This window comes from Eurosta solidaginis, chromosome 3 (assembly GCF_040869045.1).
Source record: "Eurosta solidaginis isolate ZX-2024a chromosome 3, ASM4086904v1, whole genome shotgun sequence".
In the NCBI taxonomy this organism is placed as follows: Eukaryota; Metazoa; Arthropoda; class Insecta; order Diptera; family Tephritidae; genus Eurosta; species Eurosta solidaginis.
This window is the reverse complement of record NC_090321.1, coordinates 23,527,944-23,544,262: the sequence shown is the minus strand read 5'-3', so window position 1 is coordinate 23,544,262 and position 16,319 is coordinate 23,527,944. Positions and strand designations below refer to the sequence as shown.

Genomic DNA, 16,319 nt, shown 5'->3' with positions numbered 1-16,319 from the left:
AAAAATGAAAAAAATGCCATAATTCTATACCAAATACGAAAAAAGGGATGAAACATGGTAACTGGATTGGTTTATTGACGCAAAATATAACTTTGGAAAAAACTTTGTAAAATGGGTGTGACACCTACCATATTAAGTAGAAGAAAATGAAAAAGTTCTACAAGGCGAAATCAACAGCCCTTGGAATCTTTTCAGGAATACTGTTAGTGGTATTGCATATATAAATAAATTAGCAGTACCCGACAGATGATTTTCTGGATCACCTGGTCCACATTTTGGTCGATATCGCGAGAACGCCTTCACATATACATCTAAGGGCCACTCGCTTTTAAAACCCTCATTAATACCTTTAATTTGATATCCATATCGTACAAAAACATACCAGAGTCACCCCTGTCCCACCCTAATGGCGATATCTCGAAAAGGCGTCCACCTATAGACCTAATGCCCCCTCCCTCTTAAAATGCTCAGTAACACCTTTCGTTTGATACCCATATCGTACAAACATTCTAGAGTCACCCCTGGCCCACCCTAATGGCGATATCTCGAAAAGGCGTCCGCCTATAGACCTAGTGTCCACTCCCTCTTAAAATGCTCAGTAACACCTTTCGTTTGATACCCATATCGTACAAACATTCTAGAGTAACCCCTGGCCCACCCTAATGGCGATATCTCGAAAAGGCGTCCACCTATAGACCTAATGCCCACTCCCTCTTAAAATGCTCAGTAACAGCTTTCGTTTGATACCCATATCGTACAAACATTCTAGAGTCACACCTGGCCCACCCTAATGGCGATATTTCGAAAAGGCGTCCACCTATAGAACTAAGGATTACTCCCTTTTAAAATACTCATTACCACCTTTCATTTGATACCCATATCGTACAAACACATTCTAGAGTCACCCTGGCCCCCCCTAATGGCGATATCACGAAAAGGCGTCCACCTATAGACCTAATGTCCACTCCCTCTTAAAATGCTCAGTAACACCTTTCGTTTGATACCCATATCGTACAAACATTCTAGAGTCACCCCTGGCCCACCTTAATGGCGATATCTCGAAAAGGCGTCCACCTAGAGACCTAATGTCCACTCCCTCTTAAAATGCTTAGTAACACCTTTCGTTTGATACCCATATCGTACAAACATTCTAGAGTCACCCCTGTCCCACCCTAATGGCGATATCTCGAAAAGGCGTCCACCTATAGACCTAATGCCCACTCCCTTTTAAAATGCTCAGTAACACCTTTCGTTTGATACCCATATCGTACAAACATTCTAGAGTCACACCTGGCCCACCCTAATGGCGATATCTCGAAAAGGCGTCCACCTATAGAACTAAGGATTACTCCCTTTTAAAATACTCATTACCACCTTTCATTTGATACCCATATCGTACAAACACATTCTAGAGTCACCCTGGCCCACTCTAATGGCGATATCTCGAAAAGGCGTCCACCTATAGACCTAATGACCACTCCCTCTTAAAATGCTCAGTAACACCTTTCGTTTGATACCCATACCGTACAAACATTCTAGAGTCACCCTTGGTCCAGCTTTATGGCGATATCTCGAAAAGGCGTCCACCTATAAAACTAAGGATTACTCCCTTTTAAAATACTCATTACCACCTTTCATTTGATACCCATATCGTACAAACACATTCTAGAGTCACCCTGCCCCACCCTAATGGCGATATCTCGAAAAGGCGTCCACCTATAGACCTAATGCCCACTCCCTCTTAAAATGCTCAGTAACACCTTTCGTTTGATACCCATATCGTACAAATATTCTAGAGTCACCCTTGGTCCACCTTTATGGCGATATCTCGAAAAGGCGTCCACCTATAGAACTAAGGATTACTCCCTTTTAAAATACTCCTTACCACCTTCCATTTGATACCCATATCGTACAAACACATTCTAGAGTCACCCCTGGCCCACCCTAATGGCGATATCTCGAAAAGGCGTCCACCTATAGACCTAATGCCCACTCCCTCTTAAAATGCTCAGTAACACCTTTCGTTTGATACCCATACCGTACAAACATTCTAGAGTCACCCCTGGCCCACCCTAATGGCGATATCTCGAAAAGGCGTCCACCTATAGACCTAATGCCCACTCCCTCTTAAAATGCTCAGTAACACCTTTCATTTGATTCCCATATCGTACAAACACATTCTAGAGACACCCCTGGTCCACCTTTATGGCGATATCTCGAAACGGCGTCCACCTATGGAACTAAGGATCACTCCTTTTCAAAATACTCATTAACAGCTTTCATTTGATACCCATATCGTACAAACACATTATAGAATCACCCCTGGTCCACCTTAATGGGGACATCTCGAAAAGGCGTCCACCGATAGACCTAAGTCCCACTCCCTCTTAAAATGCTCAGTAACACCTTTCATTTGATACCCATATCGTACAAACAAATTCTAGAGTCAGTCCTGGTCTACCTTTATGGCGATATCCCTAAATGGCGTTCATCCATAGAACTATGGCCTACTCTCTCTTAAAATACTCTTTAATACCTTTCATTTGATACACATGTTATACAACCACATTCCAGGATTACCCCAGATTGATTTTCCTTATTTTGTCTCCATAGCTCTCAACTGAGTATGTTATGTTCGGTTACACCCGAACTTAGCCTTCCTTACTTGTTGTATTTATTTTTGTTCTTATAAGTGCCCTGCAGCGAATCGCACTAGTTCCGAACTTGCACATTACTACTGCAATAGGACATGTACTAATTATAAATCTGAACCTCGCACTGGTTTCAACTGACACTATAAAGTCATATTGCTTAGACTCAAGCACTGTGGGTTGCCAATTGTCCCACACTGCATCTGACCAGCGCCAGTTCGGAAGTAGTTATTAAATCTGTAGTGTGAAACTAAGGCTTCGTGTTACCCATATTCGCTGCAGAGTAGTAAAGCATTGTACATAATTGGGGAAATGGAAAATTATTGCGTATCCAACAAGTGAGATATTTTATCTGTAAAACTTTGATCGACAGCTCTTCAACATGACGATGACTGTGTGGTCTATATGACTATGCTTACGTTCCGAATTAAACTTCTACCAACATACCTCTATTTATAGCAACTTTATATAATAGAGGGTTAAGGTTGCTATATATTATTGAGTAGTGCGGAAGGGCGTATCCAGCCTTTCACAAGGGGGGGTGAGAGAGCCAATTTTTTTTTTTTAATTTCAGATACATATATAGCGTATTTATAAGTATAACAAGTAATAATGTCTAGGTAAAAGCGAAGCATGCTTTATAGACCCAACTGTGGACTCTAGCAGTCCGTTAAAATTTTTATTTATTTATGAAGAGGTCCCTAAAATATCTACCATGTCTAGGATTTGGTAATTCAAAATTTTGTTTAATTAGATAGATTAATTTAATAGTTAGTACAAGGTGTAATTACTTTAGAAATGTGATCCCCCAAGTGAGTTTGAGATTCAACAAAATTGTATTTTTCCACATACTTTATTCAGTTACAGAGATGTATTTTAAATTGCATTACTCATTCTCTGAGTATTAGAAAATCTGCTAAGTAAGTATAATTCTTCGAGGATTTATTGTAAATTCATCTCAAATTAGATCTTTTAACTCCGTATCATTTTCCGCTACCAATTTTCTGTGAGCACTCAGCATACATAAACCTTTGAAAAAAAAAAAATACAATAAATATATTTAAAAAAGCTTTATTTACCATTAAGATTGCTGAATGAGAGTTCCACAGTTGCGGTTGTGCAGGGCATTGCAAGCAGAATTTCAAGTGCTTTTCTTATTTTTGGATGGAATGCTGTCTTCTCGAAGGCACATACAAGATCTGTTGGTCCCTGATTTTGGCAAGCTCTGTACCATCATTCCAATTCATTATCGATACCATATACATTTTAAAAAACCTTGACATCGGCAAATTTGTTTTCAATGTCTTTAAGACTCATCTTCATCTTATTCAAAGTTATTTATTATTTTAGTTACTTTATTAGCAAGAATAGGTAAGTATTATGTATGTGTATGTAGTTATTAATAAATGTATGTAAATAAATATTATTAAGCTCATAATTTGAAAAAAGGTGAGGAATTAAAACCTTTTATGTTGCTGATGTTTAACTTTCAGTTGTCTGTTCTTAGTTCGCGAAGGGTGGGGCAACGCTACCTCCCCCTCCCCCCCTTCATACGGCCATGTAGATGCGTAGTATACCTGATTTGTATTGACACATATGTCAAATAAACACATTTATAACAACCCTGCAGTGAAAATGTGAGACGGTCTCACTAAACGACAGTTTCGCGTTATAAGTTTATTGACTTCCTCTGAACGTGTGCTAATCAGATACAGAGCGGGATAGTTATAAGCCACACTTGTGCAAACAGTGCTGAAGTCTGAGCTTGATGTAGTTAAACAAATTAATTGAAGGCTGTGACTAGGTTAGAACCACCTGCGATTCAATGCGACAGTTCTGCCAAAGATGCCTTGATACGAAAATTTTTTTACGCTCTCCTTTTTTCGCTCTTACGAGGGATTTATCCAAAATTTGTGCTAGCAACAAACACAGATAAATTCCTCGCGCCAGCTGAAGCGGGTGCCAGATCAAAAAATTTGCCAGTTTATACGAAAAACGGGCCAAAATTTTCGGTAAACGTTTTGTTTTAGTGTAAATATTATTAGTTCGAAGGCGGAGGGTAAATATTATTTCCTATTCAAAAGCTATCACAAACAGGTTTTGTAAATATGAAGTCCCGATGCCACCAGTGCATTTTGATCACATAACTTGGAACGTCAGACATGTAAGATAAGCCCTATTATCCACTAAATGATGTTAACTATTATATCCTAGGTCCGATTTACTCAAATTTCAAAAGAATGTTTGTTTTTCACTTTGAGTAAAAGCGTTACAATATTTGTCTAAATAATTTAATCAACATGTAAATTTTACTTAGATTTGTTTATATTTAACTCTAACTAGTCGCATTATTGTAAAATAAGTTTAAAGAAATGAATATTTTTCGACTATCATTTCATTAAATCATTGAAACTATAAAATCGCCGAAATGTGTGTCAAAAATTGCATATTCAGATCCATTAATTTTTGTTTGGAGTGGCATCATTGACAAAACTGTGCATTTTGACAGCGCTCTCTCGAAACAAAGAGTCGCAAATCCATTATTTATGTTTTGCTATATAAAGTTAATCCATTCGCCAAGAGTCATAACTTTATCAGTATTTTAAAGATATCTAAATTTTTGGTTGAACTTTCGTGTTAATTGTCGGACGAATCAGACATAAGGTTAGGTATAAAAAGCGGTCTTAGCTGTTGTCGTAGTGATAGAGACACTCCGCGAAGGAATCCTGTCATCTCGAGAACGATTTAATATGACTACATTGAATCTTCTAAACCATCCTCCCATGCCATATTTCAATAAGAAATCTTAAACTGTTTTTGATTTACGGCGTTTTAAATGTGAGCAGTGCCACACCCAATTTCCAAAACTTTACCGAATTTCTATTTTCTGTCAGAAAGTAAACTCACATATCGAATTATATCACATTATCGGTACATATTTGGTAATAAATTATCGCATTTTACCATTCTTCGAAATTTTCGTTATCGAAAAAAGTAAAAATATGGTTGTGACTACGGCGTTATGAACATTGTGAATGGTAACTAATTGTGATATCTTCTGCATAGACTCAAAATTCCAAAGTGATTGGATCACCTGATTTGTATTTGACTATCGCTGTCTCATTCTGTATCTCTTTCTATCGCCCGCTGAAGATAGGCGCCGCCATGTTGAACACCCTGTCAAAACGCTATAAAGTAGCCATATTGAACATCCTGTCAGGCATTTGACAGATAAGATATCACACTTAGTTATCATTCACAATGGTTATGAATATGTAAATTTTGACAGGGCCTTAAATTTAGATCCTTAAATGTTGCGTTCCAATGAAGCGTGATCCAGATACGGATAGAAATTTAATATGCAAATGCAACAACAATAGGATCCATATGGATCAATTTGTTGTTGCATTTGCATGTTAAGTTTTTATCGGTATCTGGATTACTGTTCATTGGAACGCGAGGAAAGCAGGTTTTGGTTCGCCTAAAAGTATGCAACTTCATTTTTAAGGGCATCTATACAAATCTCATAAACAGTGTTGGCATTTTAGCTTTTTACAAGATAGATCAAAAAGGATATAACTCAAAAATTGGAAATTTCGAGTACCACCGGGCTCCGCAATTCAAAACTTACAGAACTGTATACTCAGTTTATCAATACCTCCACTTTTCAGCGAGAGAAATCTTAGTAAAAAATTAAAATTGCATTGGCGGAAATGAGGAGGCAGTTAGTTCTTCGTGTTTTCTGAAAATTGCGCTATTTTGAGTTGATAGGTGTACGATACTTTTAAAATTTGTTTTAAATTTTTTCTCAATTTCCGAATCAGTTAATCTGGTCAAAGATCGTATGCAACTCTTAAGACACGATCTATACTACACAATGCGACTCTTATGACTATACAAAGAGGAACGTAGGCTCATGATTGGCGTTATTATAGGGCACTGCCTTCAGTATCTTTATCGCGTGAATTGGGCCACAGAGGCCTGTGCGTATCTTCGCTGTGATAAGATAATAGTCCGTGTCAATATTTGGACTGCGCAAAGTTCGCACATCCAGGTGACTGAAGCTTTCGGTCGGCATCACGACGTGATCAATTTTGTTTCTCGGTCTTTGATAAGGAGAGTGATGTCTTCTTCAGAATATTCCAAGAAACCGTTTGTCTATTTTGGTTTCAAGGGGAACCACCTGTTTAGAACAATTGTACCTTGGAGAACCTTACTTAAAAATGGACTAAAAAATATTGTGAATATAAAAAATAAATATTCCAACAGATCTTCACTGTAATGATAAGTTCAAACCCGGGGTCTGTAAGTCTGCCGATATTCTTAATGGAGCATTTTTCAACTTAGTTAAGCTCCCGCAGTATATAGCTTCCAAAAGTTTTAAATTTAGAAGATACTTGCCGCGTCAAAAAGGCGAAACGAAAGAGCAACCATAAGCTGCTCGGCAAAAACACCAGCTTTCACGCACCAGTCAATTATGGACTTGTTGGTGAAGAGAAACATTGCTTTCCTTCTAAACATTTTGTCTTCTCTTCAGTGGCTATTGAGCGAAGCTCTACCGTCATTGTTTGGTTAATACTAATATTAGGCACCTATAGGTAGTGGAAAGTGTTTACCAAGTCACTAAAATCAGCAAATTTCATACGAATATTCATCAATATCACCAAGGGTATTTTTGCTGTCTCGTAAAAAGTCAACTCAGCTTTCTATTCGCGATAACTGGCGCCAATTGTTTGCACCAAGGGAGATCAAGTGTTATTCCAACTGCCTCGCTAACCCTAGCGGCCTTAGTCGCCTTCTTCCTCTGTCCACAAATACGGAGACGGAACATCGTCATCCATTCGCAGAGCACAGTCTAGCCAACGTAGACTTTGAGATTTTATTCGTTGCGCTATGCGCATATCTGCGTAGAACTCATAAAGCTTATTATTATAAACCCACGAGTAGCAAAGATCGAGTTCGCTAAAAGCTTATAAGGCTTAAATAAAAAATTAATAGAGCGTTCTTTCGCCATTGATGCTGATGTCATCGATCCGATCTAATTTCTCAAACCAAACCTTAAACAAAACCTTAAACCGAGCGGGATTATACAACAACAACAGCGGAATTATAAACAGAATACAAATTGAAACAAAACTCTAGACCGGAAGAAATTCCCATAGCGGGACTTGGACCAAAACCGAACCGGTGCCGATATCGAAATCGAAGGACAACCAAATTCGAATGTCAAACCAAAACTAATATCTCAAACGCCAAAATCTTGACCGGTACTAATTAAGTAACCGAAATTAAAAAAAGGAAATCTATTTGTTACTCGGTATGACTGGATTTACAACCAAAAGAGGTTTCGAGAATACCTTGGTTTACGTTAAAAAATGTTTTCTTCGGGGAGTATTTATGTTTCCCTTCTGATCAGGGCCGCCGACAGAAAATTCGGGCCCCCATACTAAAATGAACAAATTCTCAAAACCAAAATTACCATCTTTTACATATTTATATGCATTTATAAATACAAGTATATTTAAGCGTACACATGCATACACGTATATTATATTCAATGAATATATAGTTACGAACTTTAATTTATCTACACATTCATATAGATTTAACATATGAGTAAATATGTTTACATAAAAATATACATATTCTTCATAAAGTATTAATATATTTGTAGAAAATAAATTATTATATTGATTGCGAGAAATATTACACTTTAAAAATCGGTGTGGAAACTAATGAAAAAACAAGTAAGGACGGGACTGTCTTCGCATGTGCCGAATACTTCATACCTTTCATAAATGGGGCTGAACAATAATCTTATCCCGTTCGTAATCTCCAAATATTCGGATGTATAAGATAAGAAATATATAGTGAACAGATCTACATACCTTAACGATTTTTAAGATAAATATAAAATAAACAAGTAAGGAAGGCTAAGTTCGGGTGTAACCGAACATAACATACTCAGTTGAGAGCTATGGAGACAAAATAAGGAAAATCAATCTGGGGTAATCCTGGAATGTGGTTGTATAACATGTGTATCAAATGAAAGGTATTAAAGAGTATTTTAAGAGAGAGTAGGCCATAGTTCTATGGATGAACGCCATTTAGGGATATCGCCATAAAGGTAGACCAGGACTGACTCTAGAATTTGTTTGTACGATATGGGTATCAAATGAAAGGTGTTACTGAGCATTTTAAGAGGGAGTGGGACTTAGGTCTATCGGTGGACGCCTTTTCGAGATGTCCCCATTAAGGTGGACCAGGGGTGATTCTATAATGTGTTTGTACGATATGGGTATCAAATGAAAGCTGTTAATGAGTATTTTGAAAAGGAGTGATCCTTAGTTCCATAGGTGGACGCCGTTTCGAGATATCGCCATAAAGGTGGACCAGGGGTGTCTCTAGAATGTGTTTGTACGATATGGGAATCAAATGAAAGGTGTTACTGAGCATTTTAAGAGGGAGTGGGCATTAGGTCTATAGGTGGACGCCTTTTCGAGATATCGCCATTAGGGTGGGCCAGGGGTGACTCTAGAATGTTTGTACGGTATGGGTATCAAACGAAAGGTGTTACTGAGCATTTTAAGAGGGAGTGGGCATTAGGTCTATAGGTGGACGCCTTTTCGAGATATCGCCATTAGGGTGGGCCAGGGGTGACTCTAGAATGTGTTTGTACGATATGGGTATCAAATGGAAGGTGGTAAGGAGTATTTTAAAAGGGAGTAATCCTTAGTTCTATAGGTGGACGCCTTTTCGAGATATCGCCATAAAGGTGGACCAAGGGTGACTCTAGAATATTTGTACGATATGGGTATCAAACGAAAGGTGTTACTGAGCATTTTAAGAGGGAGTGGGCATTAGGTCTATAGGTGGACGCCTTTTCGAGATATCGCCATTAGGGTGGGGCAGGGTGACTCTAGAATGTGTTTGTACGATATGGGTATCAAATGAAAGGTGGTAATGAGTATTTTAAAAGGGAGTAATCCTTAGTTTTATAGGTGGACGCCTTTTCGAGATATCGCCATAAAGCTGGACCAAGGGTGACTCTAGAATGTTTGTACGGTATGGGTATCAAACGAAAGGTGTTACTGAGCATTTTAAGAGGGAGTGGTCATTAGGTCTATAGGTGGACGCCTTTTCGAGATATCGCCATTAGAGTGGGCCAGGGTGACTCTAGAATGTGTTTGTACGATATGGGTATCAAATGAAAGGTGGTAATGAGTATTTTAAAAGGGAGTAATCCTTAGTTCTATAGGTGGACGCCTTTTCGAGATATCGCCATTAGGGTGGGCCAGGTGTGACTCTAGAATGTTTGTACGATATGGGTATCAAACGAAAGGTGTTACTGAGCATTTTAAAAGGGAGTGGGCATTAGGTCTATAGGTGGACGCCTTTTCGAGATATCGCCATTAGGGTGGGACAGGGGTGACTCTAGAATGTTTGTACGATATGGGTATCAAACGAAAGGTGTTACTAAGCATTTTAAGAGGGAGTGGACATTAGGTCTCTAGGTGGACGCCTTTTCGAGATATCGCCATTAAGGTGGGCCAGGGGTGACTCTAGAATGTTTGTACGATATGGGTATCAAACGAAAGGTGTTACTGAGCATTTTAAGAGGGAGTGGACATTAGGTCTATAGGTGGACGCCTTTTCGTGATATCGCCATTAGGGGGGGCCAGGGTGACTCTAGAATGTGTTTGTACGATATGGGTATCAAATGAAAGGTGGTAATGAGTATTTTAAAAGGGAGTAATCCTTAGTTCTATAGGTGGACGCCTTTTCGAAATATCGCCATTAGGGTGGGCCAGGTGTGACTCTAGAATGTTTGTACGATATGGGTATCAAACGAAAGCTGTTACTGAGCATTTTAAGAGGGAGTGGGCATTAGGTCTATAGGTGGACGCCTTTTCGAGATATCGCCATTAGGGTGGGCCAGGGGTTACTCTAGAATGTTTGTACGATATGGGTATCAAACGAAAGGTGTTACTGAGCATTTTAAGAGGGAGTGGACACTAGGTCTATAGGCGGACGCCTTTTCGAGATATCGCCATTAGGGTGGGCCAGGGGTGACTCTAGAATGTTTGTACGATATGGGTATCAAACGAAAGGTGTTACTGAGCATTTTAAGAGGGAGGGGGCATTAGGTCTATAGGTGGACGCCTTTTCGAGATATCGCCATTAGGGTGGGACAGGGGTGACTCTGGTATGTTTTTGTACGATATGGATATCAAATTAAAGGTATTAATGAGGGTTTTAAAAGCGAGTGGCCCTTAGATGTATATGTGAAGGCGTTCTCGCGATATCGACCAAAATGTGGACCAGGTGATCCAGAAAATCATCTGTCGGGTACTGCTAATTTATTTATATATGCAATACCACTAACAGTATTCCTGAAAAGATTCCAAGGGCTGTTGATTTCGCCTTGTAGAACTTTTTCATTTTCTTCTACTTAATATGGTAGGTGTCACACCCATTTTACAAAGTTTTTTCCAAAGTTATATTTTGCGTCAATAAACCAATCCAGTTACCATGTTTCATCCCTTTTTTCGTATTTGGTATAGAATTATGGCATTTTTTTCATTTTTCGTAATTTTCGATATCGATAAAGTGGGCGTGGTTATGGTCAGATTTCGCCCATTTTTTATACCAAGAAAAAGTGAGCTCAGGTAAGTACGTGGGCTAAGTTTAGTAAAGATATATCGGATTTTGCTCAAGTTATTGTGTAATTGGCCGAGCGGAAGAACAGACGGTGGACTGTGTATAAAAACTGGGCGTGGCTTCCACCGATTTCGCCCATTTTCACAGAGAACAGTTACCGTCATAGAATTTATGCTCCTACCAAATTTGAGAAGGATTGGTAAATTTTTGTTCGACTTATGGCAATAAAAGTATTCTAGACAAACTAAATGAAAATGGGCGGAGCCACGCCCATTTTGAAATTTTCTTTTATTTTTGTATTTTGTTGCATCATATCATTACTGGAGTTTAATTTTGACTTAATTTACTTATATACAGTAAAGATATTAAATTTTTTGTTAAAATTTGAATTTTAAAAAATTTTTTTTTAAAAAGTGGGCGTGTTCTTCATCTAATTTTGCTAATTTTTATTTAGCACATATAGAGTAATAGTAGTAACGTTCCTGCCAAATTTCATCATGATATCTTCAACGACTGCCAAATTACAGCTTGCAAAACTTTTAAATTACCTTCTTGTAAAAGTGGGCGGTGCCACGCCCATTGTCCAAAATCTTACTAATTTTTTATTCTGCGTCATAACGTCAACCCATCTACCAAGTTTCGTCGCTTTATCTGTCTTTTGTAATGAGTTATCGCACTTTTTCGGTTTTTCGAAATTTTCGATATCGAAAAAGTGGGCGTGGTTATAGTCCGATATCGTTCATTTTAAATAGCGATCTGAGATGAGTGCTCAGGAACCTACATACCAAATTTCATCAAGATACCTCAAAATTTACTCAAGTTATCGTGTTAACGGACGGACGGACGGACGGACGGACGGACGGACGGACGGACGGACGGACGGACATGGCTCAATCAAATTTTTTTTCGATCCTGATTATTTTGATATATGGAAGTCTATATCTATCTCGATTCCTTTATATATGTACAACCAACCGTTATCCAATCAAACTTAATATACTCTGTGAGCTCTGCTCAACTGAGTATAAAAATGACAAAAAACCTCCTTATCTGAACGATCGGTTGTATGGGATATATAATATATATAGCTTCGATCGAAATGATTTTTACAGGAAATCTTCTATGATATATTAAAATATATATCACCGAGTTTACTTTGAAAACTAAGGGAGAAATGGCCAAAAATCTTTCTATCTGAACGATCGGTTGTATGGGATAGGTATATACTGTATACATACAGCTCCGATCAAAGTGATTTCTTCAGGAAATCTTCTATATATTAGAATAAATATCACCAAGTTTAACGTTTTTATATTGGAAATTAAGGGAGAAATGGCTAAAAATCTTCCTATCTAAACGATCGGTTGTATGGGATATATATTATATATAGCTCCGATCGAAATTATTTTTTCATGAAATCTTCTTTGATATATTAGAATAAATATCACCAAGTTTAACGTTTTTATATTGGAAATTAAAGGAGAAATTGCCAAAAACCTTTCTATCTGAACGATCGGTTGTAAGGGATATATACTATATATAGCTCCGATCAAAGTGATTTTTTCAGAAAATCTTCTATGATATATTAGAATATATATCACCGAGTTTCACGTTTATACTTTCTAAATTAAGGGAGAAATGGCCAAAAATCTTCCTATTTGAACGATCGGTTGTATGGGATGTATATTATATATAGCTCCGATCGAAATGATTTTTTCATGAAGTCTTCTATGATATATTAGAATAAATATCACCAAGTTTAACGTTTTTATATTGGAAATTAAGGGAGAAATTGCCAAAAACCTTTCTATCTGAACGATCGGTTGTATGGGATATATACTAGAGTAAAGGGGGGTAATATGGACCACGCGGGTAATATGGTCCACCCAGTTATCTTGAAATTCAGACGTCACATCCTCCGTTATTTTCGTTTAATTTCTTTGTCTATTCGCGCTAGTTTCCTCAGTTTGAATTTGTCGTTCAGGAAGTGCGGGTATTCGAGTAAAAGTATTTTTTGTGAAATAGTGTTTGCTGATAATTATATGTCAGTAAGTGGAATTTGCGTTTTTATTTAAAATTTATTGTGCAACGAACAAATGGACGAATAACATGCGTTTAATAAATATGTTTTGCTAACTTTAAATGGCTATAGTTTATTAAACATCGTTAGCGTTCGAATTAAACCCAGTTATTTCGACAGCACGTGTTGTGGGTAATATGGACTACCACTATAGGGGCTAATATGGACTAGTGGTCCATATAACCCGCAGAAAAAATTCTTGCTCTTTTCGCTCTATTATCCTTGAGTTCATTAAGATTTTATTAATGTAGGATATGGCTCCTGGAAAGCGTAAAAACTGGAACACCGAGGAATGAAAAAAGCGATTACAGCGGTACGATCTAATACCTGTGGTTATTTAAAAGCAGCTAAATTGCACAATGTTCCTAAGTCAACTTTAATAAGGCTATTGTTAAAGGAAGATTCCGAAATCGAAGAAGTCGTAAATACAAAACTAGGGCGTAAGCCTGTTTTTCCAGAACATTTTGAAAAGATGCTGGTGGATTACGTTCTGACGATGGAATCGAAATTATTTGGACTAAGCAGAATGGATATTAAGTACTTAGCCTATCAACTGGCTGAAAAAAATAATATTATGCACCCATTTTCAAAAGAAAATCAGCTTGCGGGTAAAGATTGGCTGCGCGGTTTTTTAAAGAGGAACCCAAATTTAGCGTTCCGCTCTCCAACGGGAACTTCTTTGGCAAGAGCACGAGGCTTCACAAAAGATAATGTGAATACCTTTTTTGATATTCTTGAAAAGGAAATGGATAATTTTATTTATTCAGCCAACAATGTTTTTAACGTTGATGAAACAGGCATAAGCGTCGTCCCGTCAAAATTACCCCAAGTATTGTCAAGGAAGGGTAAAAGGCAGATTGGAAGCCTAACATCTGCAGAGAGGGGATCTACGATCACAACTATTGTTTGTATGAGTGCAAGTGGAATATTTGTTCCCCCACCCAACGCAAGAAGCGCTCAGACTTGTTATTAAAAGGAGCGCCGCCAGGATCAATATACGAATGTCATCCGTCCGGCTGGGTGCAAACATATATTTTTACAATATGGTTTAAGCACTTCATAACACATGTCAAACCATCAGCTGCTTCACCAATATTGCTCGTCTTAGATGGTCATTCAAGTCATACAAGAAATATTGAGATTCTTGATTTGGCTAGAGAAAACCACGTATCTATCGTATCCATCCCTCCTCACTCAAGCCGCAAAATACAGCCTCTAGATAAAACTTTCATGTGGCCTCTTAAAAGATATCTTTCGGAAGAAATACGTGTTTGGATGCGTTCGAATTGCAGAGCTTTGACGCACTTCGATATGGCAGACCTATATGGAAAGGCGTATATGCGAGTTCAGAGTGGGGAAATCGCAATCAATGGATTTCGCACCACCGGTATATTTCCCCTGAACAGGCATATATTTCGTGATGATGAGTTTTTAGCTGCCGATGAGGAAGAACCACATTCTCCTCCTCGAATTTGTGAAAGCGCTTGCGAATCACCCGAAGAAATACTGAATAACGAAAGCACAGTAGAATCAGAAACCACGTCTCGGGTAATAACACCGATGGAAATATCTCCGGTTCCTATAAAAAAACGAAGAGTTCTAATCGTGGCAGACCAGCAGGAAAGTCGACGTTATTAACGTCTTCTCCGTATAAGAAATCACTACAAATTTCGTTGGAAAAAGCAGCTGAAAGCAAACCTCTAAGAGAAACCAAAAAAGGGATTCAAGGGGTTGTGTAGCGCAACATATAGCTTCTCCAACCCAATTGTCAACCTCACCTTCGAGCGGCGAATCCAGTTTCACTAACAGACGAGGCTCTGGCGACCCCAAGCTCCTCATGGAACTTGGGGGTGGGGAGGGAGGGATGGCCTGAAGGTTCAATTTGGCCATATAAATCGTTCCCGAGATGGTCGGGCCAGCACCTTAATGGTGCTGTGTTACCGGAGCGTATCGGATCTGTATCCGACAAAGGACCATCACATCGATAACACTCCCCAAAGCCTTCGGGGAGTAACCTAATCGCTACAACAACAACAACAACAGAAACCAAAAAACGTCAAGATAGTCATTCTAATAAGCCCAGCACCTCCAAGAAAAATATTAAAAAATTTAATTTTGCAAAAGAAAAGTTCGCAGGTAAGACTGCTTAAGCAAACATTTTGATTAAATTTGTAAAACATTCGTTCTCTATTTTCATTCAAGAATCCAGCACTTCCAAATCAGTTATGAAAACAATGAACTCCGCAAGAGAAAAATGCCCAGGTAAAGTTATTAAAGTAAAGGTTTTGATTTAGTATTTATAATATCGTCTTCTTCTTATTTCTTTTCAGGAAAGAGGAAGAAGACAAATTCATCATCCTCTTCGGATTTGGATGATAGTTATAGCGTCCGGGACGAATCTGACGAATTTTTAGAATTTGCAAACGCCGCTGAGAAAGAGGATGCGAAATGCCTATATTGCTCTACTTTTTATTCGGAAGATCGATCTGGTGAGATATGGGTTCAATGCGTCTCTTGCAACAATTGGAGGCATGAAGAATGTGCTGGTTGTGAACAAGATCTATTTATATGCGACATGTGTACACAGTAAACACTGCGGCTAATATGAACTACCTGGTCCATATTACCCCCTAATTTTTTTTTTCGCCTTTCTGGGTATTTTTAACTTTTTACATTTTTTTTAAATATTTTTTGAGTTTGGATTTATGCTATTGCAATAAAAAATAAAAATGAATTGTTTTTTAAAGTCAATAAAATTATTTTCATTGTATTATCTCATGTATTTGGTGAATTGTTTACCAAGAAAAGATTGGTGGTCCATATTTGCCTACTTTACTCTATATATAGCTCCGATCAAAGTGATTTTTTCAGAAAATCTTCTATGATATATTAAAATATATATCACCGAGTTTCACGTTTGTACTTTC

The 16,319-nt window shown here is 38.0% G+C and overlaps 1 protein-coding gene and 1 long non-coding RNA gene across 2 annotated transcripts in view; both read left to right on the top strand.

The window, feature by feature from the left end:
• Positions 1-16,319, top strand: part of LOC137246283 (senecionine N-oxygenase-like) — a 339,460-nt gene that overhangs the window by 102,708 nt on the left and 220,433 nt on the right. The window lies entirely within an intron of this gene.
• Positions 15,275-15,993, top strand: LOC137243455 (uncharacterized). The gene is made up of 3 exons (XR_010950530.1): positions 15,275-15,528; positions 15,595-15,654; positions 15,723-15,993. It is a non-coding gene; the product is annotated as an uncharacterized lncRNA (long non-coding RNA).